This window comes from Schistocerca nitens, chromosome 10 (assembly GCF_023898315.1).
Source record: "Schistocerca nitens isolate TAMUIC-IGC-003100 chromosome 10, iqSchNite1.1, whole genome shotgun sequence".
NCBI lineage: Eukaryota > Metazoa > Arthropoda > Insecta > Orthoptera > Acrididae > Schistocerca > Schistocerca nitens.
In genome coordinates, this window is record NC_064623.1 from 98,527,549 (window position 1) to 98,550,160 (window position 22,612).

A 22,612-nucleotide genomic window follows, 5' to 3' on the forward strand; every position below is an offset into this window, starting at 1 on the left:
CCCCGACTTAATTCGACTACATCAACGTAGCGGTACTGAAATGTACCGTATTCCTCGGAGTCCGATATGGAAGTAGTTCAGAGATTAGCAGACGACTGACAGTAATACCTTGAGCGGCTTCAATATTTAACTACGTGCGAAATCAGTAGTGCACTTTTACGGCGCACGTGGCTCATGCATAAAAATTAACCTTGTAGAAGTCAGGGATTTTCATCACTTCTGTTTTTAATTACAATGCTATGTTTGCTAAAATCGAGAGCAAGTTATGTATTCCGTCCGGTCACCTAAGCGTAATGCCTGTTTCGGCATATACAGGGCTATTACAAATGATTGAAGCGATTTCATAAATTCACTGTAGCTCCATTCATTGACATATGGTCACGACACACTACAGATACGTAGAAAAACTCATAGTTTTGTTAGGCTGAAGCCGCACTTCAGGTTTGTGCCGCCAGAGCGCTCGAGAGCGCAGTGAGACAAAGCGGCGACAGGAGCCGAGAAAGCGTATGTCGTGCTTGAAATGCACTCAGATCTCAACAGTCATAACAGTGCAACGACACTTCAGGACGAAGTTCAACAAAGATCCACCAACTGCTAACTCCATTCGGCGATGGTATGCGCAGTTTAAAGCTTCTGGATGCCTCTGTAAAGGGAAATAAACGGGTCGGCCTGCAGTGAGCGAAGAAACGGTTGAAAACGTGCGGGCAAGTTTCACGCGTAGCCCGCGGAAGTCGACGAATAAAGCAAGCAGGAAGCTAAACGTACCACAGTCGACGGTTTGGAAAATCTTACGGAAAACGCTAAAGCAGAAGCCTTACCGTTTACAATTGCTACAAGCCCTGACACCCGATGACATAGTCAAACGCTTTGAATTTTCGGCGCGGTTACAACAGCTCATGGAAGAGGATTCGTTCAGTGCGAAACTTGTTTTCAGTGATGAAGCAACATTTTTTCTTAATGGTGAACAGACACAATGTGCGAATCTGGGCGGTAGAGAATACTCACGCATTTGTGCAGCAAATTCGCAATTCACCAAAAGTAAACGTGTTTTGTGCAATCTCACGGTTTAAAGTTTACGGCCCCTTTTTCTTCTGCGAAAAAAACGTTAAAGGACACGTGTATCTGGACATGCTGGAAAATTGGCTCATGCCACAACTGGAGACAGACAGCGCCGACTTCCATCTTTCAACAGGATGGTGCTCCACCGCACTTCCATCATGATGTTCGGCATTTCTTAAACAGGAGATTGGAAAACCGATGGATCGGTCGTGGTGATCATGATCAGCAATTCATGTCATGGCCTCCACGCTCTCCCGACTTAACCCCATGCGATTTCTTTCTGTGGGGTTATGTGAAAGATTCAGTGTTTAAACCTCCTCTACCAAGAAACGTGCCAGAACTGCGAGCTCACATAACGATGCTTTCGAACTCATTGATGGGGACATGCTGCGCCGAGTGTGGGAGGAACTTGATTATCGGCTTGATGTCTGCCGAATCACTAAAGGGGCACATATCGAACATTTGTGAATGCCTAAAAAAACTTTTTGAGTTTTTGTATGTGTGTGTGCAAAGCATTGTGAAAATATCTCAAATAATAAAGTTATTGTAGAGCTGTGAAATCGCTTCAATCATTTGTAATAACCCTGTATTATGTCTTTCTTTTTAACAGTTAAATGGTATTCAAAACTATATTGTTTCTCTGCTCGTCTCTTTTTTACATCTTTACTGCAATTAGTCACATTTCTCAGGTTAGCTGGGTCACTTACCAAGCCACTGCTGTCAAAGCTAACTGCGCCGGTAAAGTTGTTGCCTCGTTATCATAGCTGAGTCGATGTACGCGTAACGCATAGCATAAAACGTGTCCTCGTTATCGTACTCGACTGCACTCGCCCAACTGGGCTTCCGCTCCACGTGAAACGAAATCCAACGAGGTTTCAGCGAACGCGGAGGAATACATAGTGTAATGTTTACATGAGGAGTATAGTATTCGAAAATAAAGGATCAGTTAAAACAGTTGTCGGCCATCTTGGTTCAGGAGAGAATACGACTACTTCAAGATGCCCTTCCCAGCCGAATAAGTGCTTGCATTCAGGACAGAGAGGGTGCAATGTCGTACTGATAAAGGGGCTAATACTTCCAATTTTTTCGTAAATTTGACTCTATTTTGGAATCACCGAAGTTACGTGACATATTCTCTCAAACAGTAAAGTTTCACTTACAAGGGAATCTCCCCACCGCACCCCCCTCAGATTTAGTTATAAGTTGGCACAGTGGTTAGGCCTTGAAAATCGAACACAGATCAATCGAGAAAACAGGAAGAAATTGTGTGGAACTATGAAAAAATAAGTAAAATATACAAACTGAGTAGTCCATGCGCAAGATACGCAACATCGAAGATTCTATGAGCTCAGGAGCGCCGTGGTCCCGTGGTTAGCGTCAGCTGCTGCGAAACGAGAGGTCCTTGGTTCAAGTCTTCCCTCGAGTGAAAAGTTTAATTTCGCAAAGTTATGATCTTTCCGTTCGTTCATTGACGTCTCTGTTTACTGTAATAAGTTTAGTGTCTGTGTTTTGCAACCGCACCGAAAAACCGTGCGATTAGTAGACGAAAGGACGTGCCTCTCCAATGGGAACCGAAAAGATTTAAACGCTATGTCATAGGTCAACCGATTCCTCCAAAGGAAAACACGTCTGATATATTCTATACGACACTGGTGACGGCATGTGCGTCACATGACAGGAATATGTTGTCGACTCACCTTACTTGTACACTTGGCGAATGCGTAAAAAGATTCCAGAATGAGAAAGGCAGAGGTCCCGAGTTCGAGTCTCGGTCTGGCACACAGTTTTAATCTGCCAGTAAGTTTCGTAAAAAGATTATCTACCTTGCCCGATTTAGGTTTTCTTGTGGATGTGATAATCACTCCCAAAAAAGTGATGAAAACATAAGAATTTGTCACATAAACTGAAAATAAGAAATTAAACTTTCCACTCCAGGAAAGACTTGAACCAAGGACCTCTCGTTCCGCAGCTGCTCACGCTAACCACGGGACCACGGCGCTCCTGAGCTCACATTATCCTTTTTGTTACCTATCTTGCACATGGCGTACTCAGTTTGTATATTTTGCTTATTGTTACATAGTTCCGCACAACTTCTTCCTGTTTTCTCGATTGATCTGTGTTCAGTTTTTCAAGGCCTATCCACTGTGCCAACTTATAACTAAATCTGAGGGGGGGGGGGGGGGGGTGCGATCGGGAGGTTCCCTTGTTAGATTCCTCCACCCCTCCTGAGTGCTTCATTTTTTTTTTTTTCACACAGTGTATATTGTGTAATAGACAGGGTAGTTCTAAAAGCAAACTGTAACCGTTCAGATTGTTGATGTGTATACACTGAAATATCTTCATTTGGTAATTCAGGTGACACGTCTTAGTGAGATACTTCATAACACGAATATTCACAGGGCTCCACCAATTAAGTTAAAGCATTCTATACGCAGAATTTGGTCTCGAAGGCGTCGGTGGAGTGCTAGTTTTGTCAACCTTATGCCCGTGTAAATATGTTAAAAAATTAACACGAGAGCGGCTCTGTACCCAGTGGTTCGAATGTTACCGAACTGGCCAACCCACGCGGTAATCTTGCGTAAACAACGATTATCTCGTGCGTAAACAGCACTGCGTTGTCCAAGCGATAACACTCAACGCTTCCGAACGTCAATATATTTCCATTCCTCGGACGTATCAAATGAGGCAGGAAGGTGACTTAACGACGCTATTATCACTTAGTTTGTCTCCTTTACGTCTGCGTCTTGATTTGAATGTTAGACCTTCATCTGTATAAAATTAGAAGACATTCTTACCAAGTCCCGTAAGAGTTAGGGTAATATGTGTGCATCCGCACCGAAGAGGAAGGTCCTGGCCGGTATGCCAGAACTATATACTTATATGGATATGGTGTCTGTTCTTTCGGACATGTCTGAAAGAAGACACACCATATCCATATAAGTATATATTCATCTGTATAAGTTTTGTAATGCCCTAGCGGAAATGAATATTTTATACCTTGAAGCAATGGTCACACAAGTAGAGTGCACTGTACATCATCATGATCACAGATACACCTACTCATAAGTCTCTCTTTCTCGCGTTGTATAACTGTATGTCGTGTTGTGACGAACACACGCTTCCAATGTGCGTTCACCGCGATGTCGCCAAACACGGATGCGACCATCATGATGCTATAAACAGAACCTGGATTCATCCGAAAAAAAAAAAAAAGACGGTTTCGCCATTCGTGCACCCAGGTTCCTCGTTGAGTACACGATCGCAGGCGCTCCTGTCTATGATGCAGCTTCAAGGGTAACGGCAGCCATGGTCTCCGAGCTGAGAGTCCATGCTGCTGCAAACGTCCTCGAACTGTTCGTGCAGATGGTTGTCGTCTTGCAAACGTCCCCATCTGTTGACTCAGGGATCGAGACGGGGCTGCACGATCCGTTACAGCCATGCTGATAAGATGCCTGTCACCTCGACTGCTAGTGATACGAGGCCGTTGGGATCCAGCACGGCGTTCCGTATTACCCTCCTGAACCCACCGATTCCATATTCTGCTAGCAGTCTTTGGATCTCGACCAACGCGAGCAGCAATGTCGCGATACGATAAACCGCAATCGCGATAGGCTACAATCCGACCTTTATCAAAATCGGAAACGTGATGGCACGCATTTCTCCTCCTTACACGAGGCGTCACAAAAAGTTTCACCAGGCAACGCCGGTCAACTCCTGTTTGTGTATGAGGAATCGGTTGGAAACTTTCCTCATGTCAGCACGTTGTAGGTGTCGCCACCGGCGCCAACCTTGTGTGAATGCTCTGAAAAGCTAATCATTTGCATATCACAGCATCATCTTCCTGTCGGTTAAATTTCGCGTCTGTAGCACATCATCTTCGTGGTGTAGCAATTTTAATGGCCAGTAGTTGATAACTACCTTGCGGTTGGGCATCCATTTTCGGTGGAGACCGGTGTTCATTTTGTACTGTTCTGTTTATATTTCGTTGCCCCAGATCCATATCGGTGTCCACATTTTGCTATTTCCCTTCACACGCTCGCGAGGTAGGTTCTTTTTCCCCCTGTAAAGCGCGTTATTGCCCGTTAATCTGGCTGAATGCGTTCTGCACCTGCAGTTCCTTCAGTATAGAGGCTTTTCTGTCGGCCGCTTCACCATAGCGATCGGATCAGCTCAGCACCGCACCGACCTAGTTGCTTTCATCTCTACAGTTGGCGCGCTGCGGGCTTTGGATTCATCAGTTTGGCCGAAACGCGCCCGCCGGCGGTGAATGGCGCGCTAATCTCTCTACCGAAGACCAGCACCATTGTTGCAGCCGTGTGTATTGTCCGCCAGTGCAGCGTTGCGTGGAAACGTCCGAACGGGCAATTCAGAAGATAAGCGCTCCCGAAAAGGAAGCGGCGATAAACGGGCGATACTCTCCAAATAGGACGATTAAACAGCGTTTGACTCCGTTTCAGCCCAGGCCAATACAGCCCTAAATTAAATACCAAATACCGACATTGGTAAAAATAGCACGTTGTTATCATAGAACTGGATGCAACTGGCCATTCGACTATCACGGAACACAAAACCAGTTGTAAGTTGCCTATCTAACGGCTTCCAGGGGCAACAAGAATTCGATTTTCAATATCTCGCCTAATTGTTGAGCGAATTAAAAAATTTAGACTTCTGTAATAATCTACTCCTTATCGGGCATGATACGTGTTTCATACAGCAATACAATTATTACAGTTAGAAGCTGAATATGGAGTAGGTGGGGATAAACGTAAGCATTTTAGATTTTACGAAGTATACGGTGTTTACAAATTATACAAAAGTAACCTTCGGTTCTGAAAAGGGTAAATAACTTACAGAAACGTTTGATACAGCACTGAATGCAGTATGTCTTACAAGGGGAGGCCGCCAATTGTGAAATTCAGATTCGATTCATACTGCGCATAATAAAAGCTCATGGCCAGAGGTGTAATGTGGCAAAGCACCAAGATGCACTTCTCAGCCGTTGTCGAGAAAAAAGAAACCGTTGCCGTGAAATACTCTCTACGATTGATAATTTTCTGCAGTGTCGCGGCGCAGCGGTAAGCACTCGGCTTCGTAATCCGAAGGTCGCCGGCTCGAAACACGCGCCATGCAACTTTTTTTTATTATTAGTTTTTTGAAATTCAAATATATATATTAATGAATTGCTTATGCATGTTGGTGAAGGCGGATCGCTCTCCAATTGTACCGCCTCCATTTTTCCGTTTGTTTAACAGGGTGTACCAAAGCTCTCCCGTCCGCACTGATTTTCGACGATATTATAAGTTGCGCTAGGGACCGCATCTACCTTCTTTCGAAGTTAGCAGGCAACTACGCTGTTATGCGGCGGCTCGTTTCGGCCCATTCAACATCTGTCCTTCAAGTGTAATGAGCGAGTAACGGAGTTTATATTTCATACCTGCCACAGCAAATTTGTGTTCGTGGGGTCTCTATTCTAATTCGAACGTTTGACTTATGCTCTACGTATTCGTTTCGGAATATCGTTTCTACGTCTTCCGTTAACTATACGTGGTTAACATTATGAAGACAATTAATAACATTTGTGAAATACAACTTTGTTTGCGGAAAACATAATGATGTTCGAAGTCGCCAGTTTTTCCACGACAAACGACTTTCAACAACTTATTATATGCATAATTGTTGCAACTGATTGCCGGGAATTAATTATATATATATATATATATATATATATATATATATATATATATATATATATATATATATATATATATATATATTACAAAAACAAATACTAAAAAAAAGTTGCATGGCCCGAGATTCGATCCGGCGACCTTCGGATTACGAACCCGAGCGCTTACCGCTACACCACGACGCTGTAGAAAATTGTTAATCGTAGAGAGTATTTCACGGCAACGGCTGAGAAGTGGATCTTGGTGCTTTGCAACATTACACCTCTGGCCATGAGCTTTTATTATGCGCAGTAAATCGAATCTGAATTTCACAATTGGCGGCCTCGTTAGTTTTATTCCCGTCTAACACTGTTAGTTCCCGACGTTTCCGCTAGGCGACTTGCACGAGTTATTGCAGTAGTCATCATGGAGTCGTTTACCGGTGCAGTGTGTGAGCAGTGTTGTTTATGGTTTCGTGAATACATATCCGCTACCGGTACTACAGATCAGAGACAATTCAAGACTGAATATAGCAAGGCACCAGCTCAAATACAAACTATTATTAACTGACAAAACAGTTTCACCAAAACTGTCAACCTCTTACCTCGTCGGACAAGCGTCTGCCAGCAGTCTCTGACGCAGCAATTGAACCAGTCGGGCAGAGTAACATTCGTAGCCCACGTATAATGTTCCATTGAAAGCAGTGTGTTTGTTCCTCCTCTTCCGGGGAACGTGGACAAGCTGCGACAATGGATAACACTAGATGGTTCCCACAGGAATGATGTTACATGAGCTTGGTTCGCTGCCAGGTCACGTGGAGCGCTGCAAGTTTATAACTGCAATTTCTTAAGGGTGGATTTGTCTGCCATATCTGTTTTGGTTTCGTTCAAAACAGAAGCTGCTATTATAGCATTGTGTTCCTGATTACGAATTCCTGTGTTTATTGCATTCTATGAATTACGTCGTGAATATGTTGCTCGTAATCTGCATGACTTTTGCTCACATCCGTAATAATAAGTGGAGTACATAATTATATATTTGTTTTTGTCTGGTATGAAACAGAAGCTGGTTTTCTTACATAGTATTGTGATGACACTGTTCCTAACTTGAAATCCGTGTGGGAACTGCTGCATCTAAATGTGTTGTAAGTACATTGTTCCTGTTCTATTTTATTTTAGTTCGCAGCCGTTTTTCGTACCTTCTCTCTCGTGTTTAAGGAAGCAGATGTTGACTTAAAATAATCATTCCGTGACAAGATGTAGTAAACTTATACCAGTTCTATCAAAAGCTGCTAACAGTTTTCCATTAAATGCAAGAAAATATGAAAAACGCATGCGCAATAAATTAAAGAGAAATATGAACGTTATACTTGCAATAGAAATATGAACAATATATTTGCAGCACATTTAAATCGAGCAGTTCACACACGCATTCATAAGCAGGAACAAAGGTATAATAACGTAAGCCCACAGAGCACAATACCACGAAATGAGCTGCTATCTCAAATGAAACAAAAACAAATGTGGACTCATTTCCTCCACACGATGCTACAGGAGCGTGCAAAAATAAAGCAGACTACGAGCAACATACTAAAAGATTGCAATACACACACGTCATCGGGAACACAATACAATGATACCAGCTTCTGTGTCATGTCACGTACGATGATTTTTAGATTTTTACAGTTCTGTGGCGCAATTATTTCCACTTGGCAATGGCCGCACGGTCGAAATTACATTGATGGGTTTTACAAATAAATAACTTTACAGTTAAAGGGCAACCGCAGCGTCATTTTCAAAATTTTACTTGACAGAACCCAGCTGCGAGAAGTTAGTTTTTGATTGACATTTCTCGAATGTATCACTTTGGAAGCTCACAAAAATCCTTTATATTTCCAGACATGCGCTTTAATTCTAGACTAAGAGGCTAACCCATAATCTACAAATCAAAAATATAGTCATATAAATCACGTATTTCCGATCAAAGTACGGGTTTTCGCCCCATATTTTCTCGTACTCACTGTGAGGCCGCTTGGAACTCTGGTGCCGTTATGTTTCCGTATCGGAACATGGGTCTTGCACTACTTATGATTTGATGTTACGTGATGGCTTCTCTACCTTCAGTCACTAGGACGCCATTTCTGGTCATGTAGGTGCTGTTTTCCTACAGATTAGACTCAAAGTTTCTAAAATGGAGGGGGGTTTGCCGTATTGTGGTCTGTGGCCTTATTTATCGCACCTCGCACAGACCTTACAAGTATTATGACTGTGCAATTTTTTAGCACTAGAAATAACGGGATAGTGCGAGTTGCGTGTATTTTCAAATGTTTCAAGAATATATTCGCCGTATTTTTATTTCATTAAACCTTGTTTCACATTTTATAAATTGCCAAAAGAATTTTGTTAATTTTTTTCCAATCTGATAAGCCAGGCATCTTTACATACTTTCGCCACAATATTATCGTCATGGACTGTGTGCTTACCACGCACGTTGTTAATGTAGCTTGCCTAAATATCGTTTCCTGGTATGCCCTCGTACCAAAGGGAACAGTCGTATAGCAAGAATGGTTATAAAATCTGACAACTATTAGTTTGAGTAAAAGTTAGTACAAATTTATCGCACTAGTGTATATTTCCACTCATGTCATGGTGCAACATCTGGTTCTAAGATTTTAAACATTAATTTCAAGAAGAAATCGGGAGAGCAGATGGAATCATCAACCTGTTGATACACATGACACATTCCAGAATCCGCAATATACCGGCTATACCTGCCTTGGATCCGTATTTCTCCCGATCCGATATAGAGCGAATATGGGCCCCGATGCCGTCCAACGTCGTATGTCATTAGTGTCTGTTGGATTATACAGGGTGAATCATCTAAAACTTGAATTGCAAATATTGCTGTAATTTAAAGTGCTATTGAGGTGCGGTTTTCACACAATGGATTGGTAGTCACGGGCTCGTATTATTAGCAAATCAACAGATTGTAACAATACTTAAAAAGCGTATGTTCGTGCAAAATTACACTTGTGAAATGGAAAAATGCGTATTGACACCAACAAACTAAAAGTAGGATAAATCAGAATGTCAGTTGTGTTTGTTGCCGGATTCTAGTGCGAGTCGTCTACAAGATACCGTATTTTGAAAAGTTCCCACATTGGCAGTTGAACAATACCTGGGGATTACTGAAACGTGGTCCGCCTCCGTAGCGCAGCGGTAGCGTTACCGCCGGGTTCGATTCCCGGATGTTGTGTGTGTCCTTCATCATTTTCATCATCGTTGACACGCAAGTCGCCGAAGTGGCGTCAACTAAAAAGACTCGCAGTACGGCGGCCGAAAAAGAGGATATCCCCGCCAATTAATGCGATACGATCCTTCTTTTTACTGAAGAACGGGGCACAACCCGTCGGCTTTGACCTGGAGCGCTATATATCCAGTGCTTTACTTTGACCAATGACGTCAGAAGTACACACAGTTATGTATTGTATAGCTTTAACAGCAAAGACTAATGTTGATGTTGAGAAAAGAATGTAAGGCAGAGAAAACAGAGGGTAGACATATATCACATACATTCATATTTTGAACATAATGTTAAATATATCGCTTGTTTGTCATAGCATGAACAATACCTGGGGATTACTGAAACGTGGTCCGCCTCCGTAGCGCAGCGGTAACCGCCGGGTTCGATTCCCGGATGTTGTGTGTGTCCATCATTTTCATCATCGTTGACACGCAAGTCGCCGAAGTGGCGAGTTGAATTGTATCCCAAACTTCAGCTGATCTTTATAGGTTATGAAATGATAATTAAATGGACACCCTAGCTGCAAACAGGCGTTGATGTACTTCATTGGGGACATGTTGAAAATGTGTGCCCCGACCGGGACTCGAACCCGGGATCTCCTGCTTACATGGCAGACGCTCTATCCATCTGAGCCACCGAGGGCACAGAGGATAGTGAGCCTGCAGGGACTTACCCTTTGCACGCTCCCCGTGAGACCTACATTCCCGACATGTCCACCACTATATTCGTAGTGCGCCTAATAGATGTTTGCCCATCATACTCATTACTCGTGGCAGATTAATCTACAAAGTCCTGTATGAGTTCGGGCATAGCGTGTGCGTTCGCACAAGGTCAGTGGCCGGGAAGCCATATTTTAACTATATATGACGGTAGTATCTGTTCCCGAAAGAACAGTTACCGTAGATGACCATGCAGCTTTGCTAGAAATGAAATAATTAAATGGACACCCTAATTGCAAACAGGCGTTGATGTACTTCATTGGGGCATGTTGAAAATGTGTGCACCGACGGGGGCAGCTAGGGTGTATTTCATTTCTAGCAAAGCTGCATGGTCATCTACGGTAACTGTTCTTTCTGGAACAGATACTACCGCCATATATATTTATAGGTTATCTGGAGTACGGGATACAAATTTTCCAGGCGTTGCCTTCTTCGCCTCCGGTACTACTAGCATCGTGTTCTTCAGTTGATACTAGTACTAGCGAAGGCGAAAATACCGACATACGTAAAATTTGTATCCCACGCTTCAGTTGACCTACATGAGTCAAGAATAGGATACTAACGCTAGTGAAGACGGAAAAATCGACGTACATAACATTGGCATCCTGTATCTCTGTTGAACTACGCAAAGGCGAAAAAAAAGACATACATAAAATTGGCATTCCCTACTTCGATTGACCTACATAGGTCAACTAAACAACAGGATACTACCTTCGTTGTTTACCTGAGGCACAGGATGTCAGTCTGTCGTTTTTCTCGTCTTTGCTGCGCAGTTGAGCGCCCCACAAACCAATCGTCGTCGTCGTCGTCGTCGTCGTCGTCGTCGTCTTTGCTAGCCTAATCTTCAGTTGATCTATAGAGGTCGATTTAATTACGGGATACAAACTTTACGTATTTTGGTCCTTTTGCCTTCGATAGAACTAATATCGACTGAAAAATATCGTGGTAATAGTAGTGCTAGAGAAGGCGAAAAAAAAATAGACAACTGTAAAATTTGTATTCCGTACTGCAGTTGACCAACCCTGCTTAAAGTATTCCGTGTTCGTTCGAATAGATAAATCCATACCTACAAACAAATCAAAAAATAAAAATTGTCCAGAATGAAAAACAATTCTTCCAAAAAATCTCACTCCTAAGAATGAAAATAAGTACCGAATGAATTGGAACGAACGAATGATTTAATACAAGCGACAAAAATCGTACACAATGTCTAGCACTGCCTTTTAAAAACACATTCATTATTTACAATGATGACGCTACGCCACAGAAGATAACCGATTTAGTATTTACGGCTCGAAAATAAAGACTAAATGGAAGATGGTCTGTTAGGAGGCTGCGATACTTGGGTGCGTTCAGCGTTCCGCCAATGAAAAAGGGCCTATGAGATGATGGTTCGCTGATCCACGCCACACGTTTACCCTCCATGGACGCTGACATTGCACCTGACAAACCCAGAGTGTGCCTCCCGCTGGAGGTTTGAGTCCTCCCTCGGGCATGTGTGTGTGTGTGCGAGGGGTGTGTGTGGGGGGGGGGGGCGGGGTGGGGGGGAGGGGAGGGTGTGTTGCTCTTAGCATAAATTAGTTTAAGTAGTGTGTAAGTCCAGGGACCGACGACCTCAGCGGTTTGGTCGCTTAGGAATTCACACCCATTTGAACGAAGCCAACGGGGATAGTCAACAGACTAACAGTGCAAGTTTCGGTGGTTACCCTGGCCATGTTCGGTAAATGTGGCTTCATCATTAAACAATATACTTGATATTCTGGAGTATCCTGTCTTAATGCACATGCACAGAAGTTAACGCGATTCTCATAATCATTTACAAGCCAGCTCTTGACGGAGAGAGATGTGATATAGGTGGAACCTATGTTGATGGAAAATGCGTAGGACACTTGCCTGACTCACGCCACTTCCTACGCAAAGATCAACTGCAACAGCAGCAAGAACATTAATTTCCAACTCGACTGTCTTACCTTCTTTCCTTTTTTTACGTTATCTAGATGTTACACTGCCACTTTCACGTAACTGGTTGACACTTGAAAAATGAGTGCCCAGATGGTTGACGTCAATTGAGATATCTCGCCGCATACACCGTATAAGAACGCACTACACTCCCCATACATCATGAGCGTGTCGGCTTTTTCTGCATTGGGAAATTCCAGCCTCCATTCACTACCTACTGCTTTGACTGTCACACACTGACTGAATAGCAAGTTGCAATGCACTCAAGGAACACGCAAACACACTGTAAGCAAACGTACAGGATGACAATTATTGAACTATATGAAGAAAACGTAAATTAGTTAAAAACTACGACGTGCACGCACACTTCATTCAATACGTATGCGTCACTACAAGTATTCGGATTTAGGTTATTACATGTTCGACATCCCTGCCATCATTGGCGATGATGTGGTGCAGACGAATAACGAAATTCTGCTCGATCCGCTGAAGTGTCAGAACATTGATACTGTCGATGAACTCTTGAATGGCTGTTTTCAGCTCAGCAGTGTTGGGGTTATTGCTGTACACCTTGTCTTTAATATAGCCGCACGAAAAGGAGTCGCATGTGTTCAGATTCGGAGAAAATGGCAGCCAATCGAGGCCCATGCCGATGGCCTCTGGGTACCCCATAGTCAGAATGCGGTCCCCAAGTGCTCCTCCAGGACATAACGCTCTTATGCTTCGAAGGGGTCGAGCTCCATCTTGAATGAACCACATCTTATCGAAAGCAGGATCACTTGGGATAAAGGGGATGAAATCATCTTCCAAAACCTTCACGTACAGTTCGGTAGTCACCATGACATAAGGGAATATCGCGATTATTCTGTGACTTGCACACCACACAGTCGCCCGTTGAGGCGAGACTTCTCGGTCGCGCAATGCGGAATCTGTCTCCCAAACGCGCCAATTTTGCTTATTGACGAACCCATCCAAACTAAACCAAACTGTATTCACATCATACTACACTACTGGCCATTAAAATTGCTACACCACGAAGATGACGTGCTACAGACGCGAAATTTAAGCGACAGGAAGAAGATGCTGTGATATGCAAATGATTAGCTTTTCAGAGCATTCGCACAAGGTTGGCGCCGGTGGCGACACTTACAACGTGCTGACGTGAGGAAAGTTTCCAACCGATTCCTCATACACAAACAGGAGTTGACCGGCGTTGCCTGGTGAAACGTTGTTGTGATGCCTCGTGTAAGGAGGAGAAATGCGTGCCATCACGTTTCCTACTTTGATAAAGGTCGGATTGTAGCCTATTGCGATTGCGGTTTATCGTATCGCGACATTGGTGCTCGCGTTGGTCGAGATCCAATGACTGTTAGCAGAATATGGAATCGGTGGGTTCAGGAGGGTAATACGGAACGCCGTGCTGGATCCCAACGGCTGTAACTGATCGTGCAGCCCCGTCTCGATCCCTGAGTCAACAGATGGGTACGTTTGCAAGACAACAACTGTCTGCACGAACAGTTAGAGGTCGTTTGCAGCAGCATGGACTATCAGCTCGGAGACCATAGCTGCGGTTACCCTTGACGCTGCATCACAGACAGGAGCGCCTGTGATGGTGTACTCAACGTTCGGATGAATCCAGGTTCTGTTTAGAGCATCATGATGGTCGCATCCGTGTTTGGCGACATCGCGGTGAACGCACATTGGAAGCGTGTATTCGTCACGCCACTGGCGTATCACCCGGCGTGATGGTATGGGGTGCCATTGGTTACACGTCTCGGTCACCTCTTGTTCGTATTGACGGAACTTTGAACAGTGGACGTTACATTTCAGATGTGTTACGACCTGTGGCTCCAGTAGGATAATGCACGACCGCTTGTTGCAGGTCCTGCACGGGCCTTTCTGGATACAGAAAATGTTAGACTGCTGCCCTGGCCAGCACATTCTCCAGATCTCTGGTCAATGGTGGCCGAGCAACTGGGCTCGTCACAATACGCCAGTCATTACTCTTGATGAACTGTGGTATCTTGTTGAAGCTGCATGGGCAGCTGTACCTGTAAACGCCATCCAAGCTCTGTTTGACTCAATGCCCAGGCGTATCGAGGCCGTTATTAAGGCCAGGTGTGGTTGTTCTGGGTCCCGATTTCTCAGGATCTATGCACCCAAATTGCATGAAAATGTAATCGCATGTCAGTTCTAGTATAATATATTTGTCCAATCAATACTCGTTTATGAACTGCATTTCTTTTTGGTGTAGCAATATTTATAGCCAGTAGTGTAATTCCCAACATGCTCCACGGCCAATCGTGCAGTTTGGACGTCCTAACGCAAACCGTTCAGAAGTTATGACTATTTTATTTCATGTAGTTCAATAATTATCATCCTGTAACTACATCGTACCTAACTACGCAGGTTGACTGGCACAAATGTCGGCGTGGAAACTTTTCCAAATAAGATTTCTCGTAAACAACTCGCACTAGAATCCTGCGACAAACACCACTGACATTCTGATTTACCCTGCGTTTAGTTTGTTAACGTTAATAGGCATTGGTCTATTTAAACATTGTATGTTTGCACGAAAACACACAAAGTATTATTACAATCTGGTGATTGACTAACAATACGAGCCGCTGACTAGCACTTTCCATTTCCACAGTATTTGAGTACTTTAGGTGATTCACGCCGTATATTTGCGCAGTAAAATAGTATTTACTTTGAAACGTTATTAAGGTACGTAAATACTACATTTAATTTGTTCACCGCAGTTTACAAAGGCAAAGGCTACACAAAGGCATGTGAACAGGGATCTATACCACAGTCTAATATGTACAGTCGCGACACTCACTGCTTTGAAAGTTGTTACCATTTGACAGTTCAAGTGACACTAGCGCCCCTAGCGGCCAGAAAGCTCGCCTTCTTCGGACGGCAGACGCGACGTAAAAATAATGTTTGTTGTTAATTCGTTTTGTACGTAATTTACAAAATAGTTAGTATATTTTTGCGTCACAAGTGTTAGAACAGCAAGAGACATAAATGATCGTGAAATATAAGTAAACAGAGCACGAACGAACTATTGAATGAAGTGACATAAGCTGCAACATATTCTTGAAGAAATAATTAAGAAGTAGCATACAATCGCACTTATTCCACTGAAAGTAAGAGAATACACACTGTACATCCCACATATGTAGTATATAGATGCTCTTCCTTGTGTAAAAATGAAGTGTCACATCACTTTCCATACCGTTTTGCTTTGCAGGAAGCCTGCTTCCAAAAATACAATTTCCATCTTATTCTTTGTGGTATCAGGTTATCTTAATAAAAAGCATGACTGTTTTACAACTTTATTATATCCCATTGATACATTTAACGAAAATAAAATTAAACGAATGAGTCAGTCCTAACACTTTAGCAACCCAAATGAGCAAGCTTCATCACTTCTTTATTTCTTCTCTTGCTCCTACAGACTAAGTCTTGATTCCTGAATTTAATAATGTAAAAGAGCCTCACTTTTACAAACAGTCTTAACAGTAGCTTGGTTTCAGCACAGCACCCAGGTGGAAAATTGGGGATTTCCACGTACATGTTCACAAAGAAAGCACCACAATTACTCATGTGAGCATATTCATCGAAAGTAGAAGTCATCTTAGTCTCACAATGAGTTAAAAATTCTTTTGACATCTTCTGTACAAATAAATAGGTTTCCAAAGTTGTCTTCATAACTTTTAAAATGACAAGCTTTTGTCATTTGCATCTAAGTCTTGGGTGCCATCTACAATTACTGTCCTACATTTATAACAGTCATGAATTGTAAGCAGTTTCTTTAATACATAACCAAACACGTATCTCATGCAGTTTGCCTGTTCGGACTTCCACATTTGGTAGTCTGATCACTGAACTCGTGTCACTTTTGTCGAACAGTGGTGAAACAAGTAATTTGGGCGCTGCTTTCATATCCACTATTGTCTGACCCCAGTTGATCCCCTCACAATTGGAGGTAGCTACACTGGGTGTGTTCATTAATTTGCTTAAAGCACAATTACTGAATGCAGCACAAAACTGTCGTGGTGATGGGTTGCTACCACCTTTATGCCTTATCACTGAGAAAACGTTTTTCAGTGGATCTTGAATAATTTTGCGTGTTAATAAATATAACGTGGTTCCAACCAAAACACCATCAACAAACATGTTCAAAGCGCTTATGTTACCCAGAAGTCCTTTAACACAATCATAGATGAAAAATCTTTCCCATCAACATCTACAAATTTCCATGACTGTATCCATGGCTTCAGTGTCTTTAATATTTCCAAATGTCTTGAGGCACTTGTAATGCAGTTCCTTAAGCATACAGGCCCTTTAACACTATATGCAGTAAATATGCAAAAATATCGTTTGCTTTTTGGCAAAAATCTGCAGTAGCAGTAGCAAATGATATGGTGCCACAAGTAACAAGTGTCTCAATGCCTGCTTCTACTGTATGACTCAACACACGAACTGCAGTGCTTACCTTCATTTTTGAAAATGCTGGCAGTTGGACAGCTCTTTTAGTGAGCTTGGGGGCTAACTTGTACTTCCTTTCACAATCACTTGAGTACAGCTGACAAATGTCCTTCCATGAAGCAGTGCAATCCATCCTTCATCTGTTGTGTGGACAACGTTGTACCTGAATAAATTATTACGTATGCTCTTTATCAAGTGTGGGGTGTCATAAAAAAGTAGATCTTACTCCGTGTACTAAGCATGGATTAACTGGTGTGATACCCCTCCACAAAATTCGAACCTTGGTCAGTCACACAAGTTTTTACAACCAAACCAATCTCTGTGAGTTTTTTGACAACTTCAAAAAATATGCACGTCAGGTGGATGGCTCATACTGGTCCGTTGGAGAAATAATATACCAATGGCTGTTTAAAATTTGAGAAGATGCCGTTAATCATTATAACTAATGCAGTATTGGCAAACACAGATGTACGTATGAAACCCACGTCTTCAAATCCAATAACACGATCCCTAGAGCTGTCACATATCAAATTTTCCATTGGTGACATCTCATCCATAGACAAATTAACAATTATATCAGTTTATGGTAACTGCTGCACTTTCGGATTTAAAAGATTAAATATGTTATTATTTATCCCACAATTTAATTGTATATCTTCCACATACCCTTGTAAGGTACGTACTGATGGAAGGCTAAAACAATGTGATAAAAAACTGTATGCCTGCATACTATAATACAACAAATTAAGTGCAAATACTTTAGTTTCATCTTCCCATCTCGCACCACGTTTTCCATTCAATGGTATACTGATTTGGCTTATCAATAAATCGAGAGCATCTTTCTTCGAGTACTTGGAACCAATACTTTTTAAAATGAGCTTGTCCTTTTGTACTTCGTGTCCTGTGACGTTATGGTTGCAGTTTATTCTTACGATGGGCACTTTCCTTGTCGCGTAGTAATTTTGTACGAAGTCGAATGATTTGCACGTTTTTACATTTCACACGATTTTCCAACACGCGAATAATTTTACGTAATCTAAGCTTTTCATCTTCAAAAGATGTCTGTGTTGCTGATTCCGTTGTTAGTGATTTTATGTATGTCTCTCGTGTGGGAACACTTGTGGTAACTGTTTCTTCTGTGTCAGGAGACAGTTTCATTGTTTTTGCAGTAACACTTTCACGTTTGTATGGCAATTTTCTCTTCATCGTAACTAGTTGTGGCTTATTCGGCACATCAAATAACGTAGGAACTGCATTCCATACCAATGTCTTCTTTTCCGCGCTCATGAACTGATTTGACTCGAAATGTAACGCACAAAACTTCACGTTATTGTGCAAATAAAGGACATCTTTTTGCAGCAGGTCGTGTCTTCTACTATTTATTAACCATTTCTTGCTCCTAAAAATGAAAAACAAATTCAGTAATTCAATACAGATTAGAAAAAAATCGTAAATAAAGAGCGCTCTAATGTAAGGTGACCATATTTTCTAGACTCAAATTCGGGACATAAACATATTCCCTAGGCCCAAATCTGGGACACTTTAAAAATTTTGCAAAATGGGCTGTTGTTGTTGTGGTCTTCAGTCCTGAGACTGGTTTGATGCAGCTCTCCATGCTACTCTATCCTGTGCAAGCTTCTTCATCTCCCAGTACCTACCGCAACCTACATCCTTCTGAATCTGCTTAGTGTATTCATCTCTTGGTCTCCCTCTACGATTTTTACCCTCCACGCTGCCCTCCAATACTAAATTGGTGATCCCTTGATGCCTCAGAACATGTCCTACCAACCGATCCCTTCTTCTAGTCAAGTTGTGCCACAAACTTCTGTTCTCCCCAATCCTATTCAATACATCCTCATTAGTTATGTGATCTACCCAGCTAATCTTCAGCATTCTTCTGTAGCACCACATTTCAAAAGCTTCTATTCTCTTCTTGTCCAAACTATTTATCGTCCATGTTTCACTTCCATACGTGGCTACACTCCATACAAATAGTTTCAGAAACGACTTCCTGACACTTAAATCTATACTCGATGTTAACAAATTTCTCTTCTTCAGAAACGTTTTGCTTTTGTTGATGTTCATCTTATATCCTCCTTTCAAGACACTATCCATTCCGTTCAACTGCTCTTCTAAGTCCTTTGCCGTCTCTGACAGAATTACAATGTCATCGGCGAACCTCAGTTTTTATTTCTTCTCCATGGATTTTAATACCTACTCCGAATGTTTCTTTTGTTTCCTTCACTGCTTGCTCAATATACAGATTGAATAACATCGGGGAGAGACTACAACCCTGTCTCACTCCCTTCCCAACCACTGCTTCCCTTTCATGTCCAATAGCAAAATGGGCTATATTTATTTATTTATTATATGAGAAGAAGGTTTCAATTAAATGTAATAAATACAAAATATCAAATTTGTTACAAAGAAAAGCACATTTACATTTTATTAATACCTTCTAAGATGAATGTGTGATCAGGGCAACTGTATTTATCAGTGCTGTGAATTTTCTTCATCAAGTCTGTATTTTTCAACAACATATGAAAAAACTAGACACTAGTTTCATCATAATTTATTCTACTTACCAACATTGCTTTCATGGTTTCTTCAGCCAACTGTGTTTTGTCACTTGTCCATATATTGTTCATGTGGGAAAATACCCTTTCAGTAGCAGCATTAGTGCCAGGAAAGCAGAAAAGAAACTCCACTACCTTGAGTACATTTGAGAATGCCACTAGATTCTGGCTGAAATGAGAAATCATCTCAACCCATCTTTGACCTGGAACAGTGTTGTTAGCAGTCCATGCAATGATTTTCTCAGTGGTTACAAACTGTTTGACACTGACATACTCATCATATATCACATTTTCTGCAAACTGAACATATGGCATAGTTTCGCTAACTAGAGAAGTAGTTCTTTCAATGTAATCCCATCCAGGTATTTGATTCAAGGTAACCCAATTGTAGCAGTCAAAGTTCTGGAAACTTTTTCAGTCCACTTCTTTAAGTAGGATAGAGCAGTTTCACAGAAATGTAATACAGCACCATGAAAACTCTTTACCTCTGCTGGAGGCAGACCTACCTCTGTTTCAAGAATTGTTTTAACTCTTGAGGGAAGGAACTGGTCTTCAATTTTGGACTGCAATGTAGTTTTCAAGTTACTAATACAATCAGCCACTTCAAATATAGTGACTGTCTGTCCTTCAACTTTGTGCTTCATGAAATGATGATGCCTGACTGTGAACAAAGTATAGCCATACTTCAGACAAAGTGTTTTGAAAGAAGTTTTGAAGTAACAATGAACACTTTTTTTCAGATTGGAAGTATGATTTTAGTGTTTTAAACATTTTGATGACTCGCTCAACAGCAGGCAACAGTACTAACCATCTTGTTTGAGCATAACCCAAAATCAGTTTCAACAAAGCTGCAAAAGCCCTTCAGAGTTTCAACTCTCACAGTGTATGATTTGAAATACAGAAATATTTTGGAAACTACCATTTCTACACTCCTGGAAATGGAAAAAAGAACACGTTGACACCGGTGTGTCAGACCCACCATACTTGCTCCGGACACTGCGAGAGGGCTGTACAAGCAATGATCACACGCACGGCACAGCGGACACACCAGGAACCGCGGTGTTGACCGTCGAATGGCGCTAGCTGCGCAGCATTTGTGCACCGCCGCCGTCAGTGTCAGCCAGTTTGCCGTGGCATACGGAGCTCCATGGCAGTCTTTAACACTGGTAGCATGCCGCGACAGCGTGGACGTGAACCGTATGTGCAGTTGACGGACTTTGAGCGAGGGCGTATAGTGGGCATGCGGGAGGCCGGGTGGACGTACCGCCGAATTGCTCAACACGTGGGGCGTGAGGTCTCCACAGTACATCGATGTTGTCGCCAGTGGTCGGCGGAAGGTGCACGTGCCCGTCGACCTGGGACCGGACCGCAGCGACGCACAGATGCACGCCAAGACCGTAGGATCCTACGCAGTGCCGTAGGGGACCGCACCGCCACTTCCCAGCAAATTAGGGACACTGTTGCTCCTGGGGTATCGGCGAGGACCATTCGCAACCGTCTCCATGAAGCTGGGCTACGGTCCCGCACACCGTTAGGCCGTCTTCCACTCACGCCCCAACATCGTGCAGCCCGCCTCCAGTGGTGTCGCGACAGGCGTGAATGGAGGGACGAATGGAGACGTGTCGTCTTCAGCGATGAGAGTCGCTTCTGCCTTGGTGCCAATGATGGTCGTATGCGTGTTTGGCGCCGTGCAGGTGAGCGCCACAATCAGGACTGCATACGACCGAGGCACACAGGGCCAACACCAGGCATCATGGTGTGGGGAGCGATCTCCTACACTGGCCGTACACCACTGGTGATCGTCGAGGGGACACTGAATAGTGCACGGTACATCCAAACCGTCATCGAACCCATCGTTCTACCATTCCTAGACCGGCAAGGGAACTTGCTGTTCCAACAGGACAATGCACGTCCGCATGTATCCCGTGCCACCCAACGTGCTCTAGAAGGTGTAAGTCAACTACCCTGGCCAGCAATATCTCCGGATCTGTCCCCCATTGGGCATGTTTGGGACTGGATGAAGCGTCGTCTCACGCGGTCTGCACGTCCGGCACGAACGCTGGTCCAACTGAGGCGCCAGGTGGAAATGGCATGGCAAGCCGTTCCACAGGACTACATCCAGCATCTCTACGATCGTCTCCATGGGAGAATAGCAGCCTGCATTGCTGCGAAAGGTTGATATACACTGTACTAGTGCCGACATTGTGCATGCTCTGTTGCCTGTGTCTATGTGCCTGTGGTTCTGTCAGTGTGATCATGTGATGTATCTGACCCCAGGAATGTGTCAATAAAGTTTCCCCTTCCTGGGACAATGAATTCACGGTGTTCTTATTTCAATTTCCAGGAGTGTATATCTACAGGCAAAATGTCAATAGGTGCTCGGACAGTATATGAGCAGCACAACCAACACCCATCAGTCTATGACCGATTTCCACTTGTAGTTTAGTAAAAACATTACTCTGACCTTTTCTTTCAGCACCTCCAAAATTGTAATTAGTGTTATCAGCACACAGTCCAACGACTTTTTCTTCTAGGCAGTTTTTTCTGAGGCGGTCTGTTAAATAGCCGCTCACAATAGTAGATGTTTCCCCAGGCAACGATTTTAATTGTAATCTTACTTTTACACCAATCAATCAATCAAAATATCTGACGAGAAAAGACCTTAAACTCTTTGTGGTTAGATGCATCAGTCAGAAGTGAAATAAATGTCACTTTTTCTGCATCATGTCGCAACATATTTAATGCATGAGGAGCTAACACATTCACAATTATTGATTCTGTTTTTGTACGTGCACAAGCAAATTAGACTAATGTGATGTTTCATACCTCTCAG

The 22,612-nt window shown here is 42.8% G+C and overlaps 1 protein-coding gene and 1 non-coding gene across 7 annotated transcripts in view; one reads left to right on the top strand and one right to left on the bottom strand.

Annotated features, from left to right (window-relative positions):
* LOC126210526 (pyruvate carboxylase, mitochondrial) overlaps positions 1–22,612 on the top strand; it is a 408,145-nt gene that overhangs the window by 286,054 nt on the left and 99,479 nt on the right. The gene's annotated exons all lie outside the window — the stretch shown is intronic.
* On the bottom strand, positions 10,597–10,671 carry Trnat-ugu (transfer RNA threonine (anticodon UGU)). The gene has a single exon. It is a non-coding gene; the product is annotated as a tRNA-Thr (tRNA).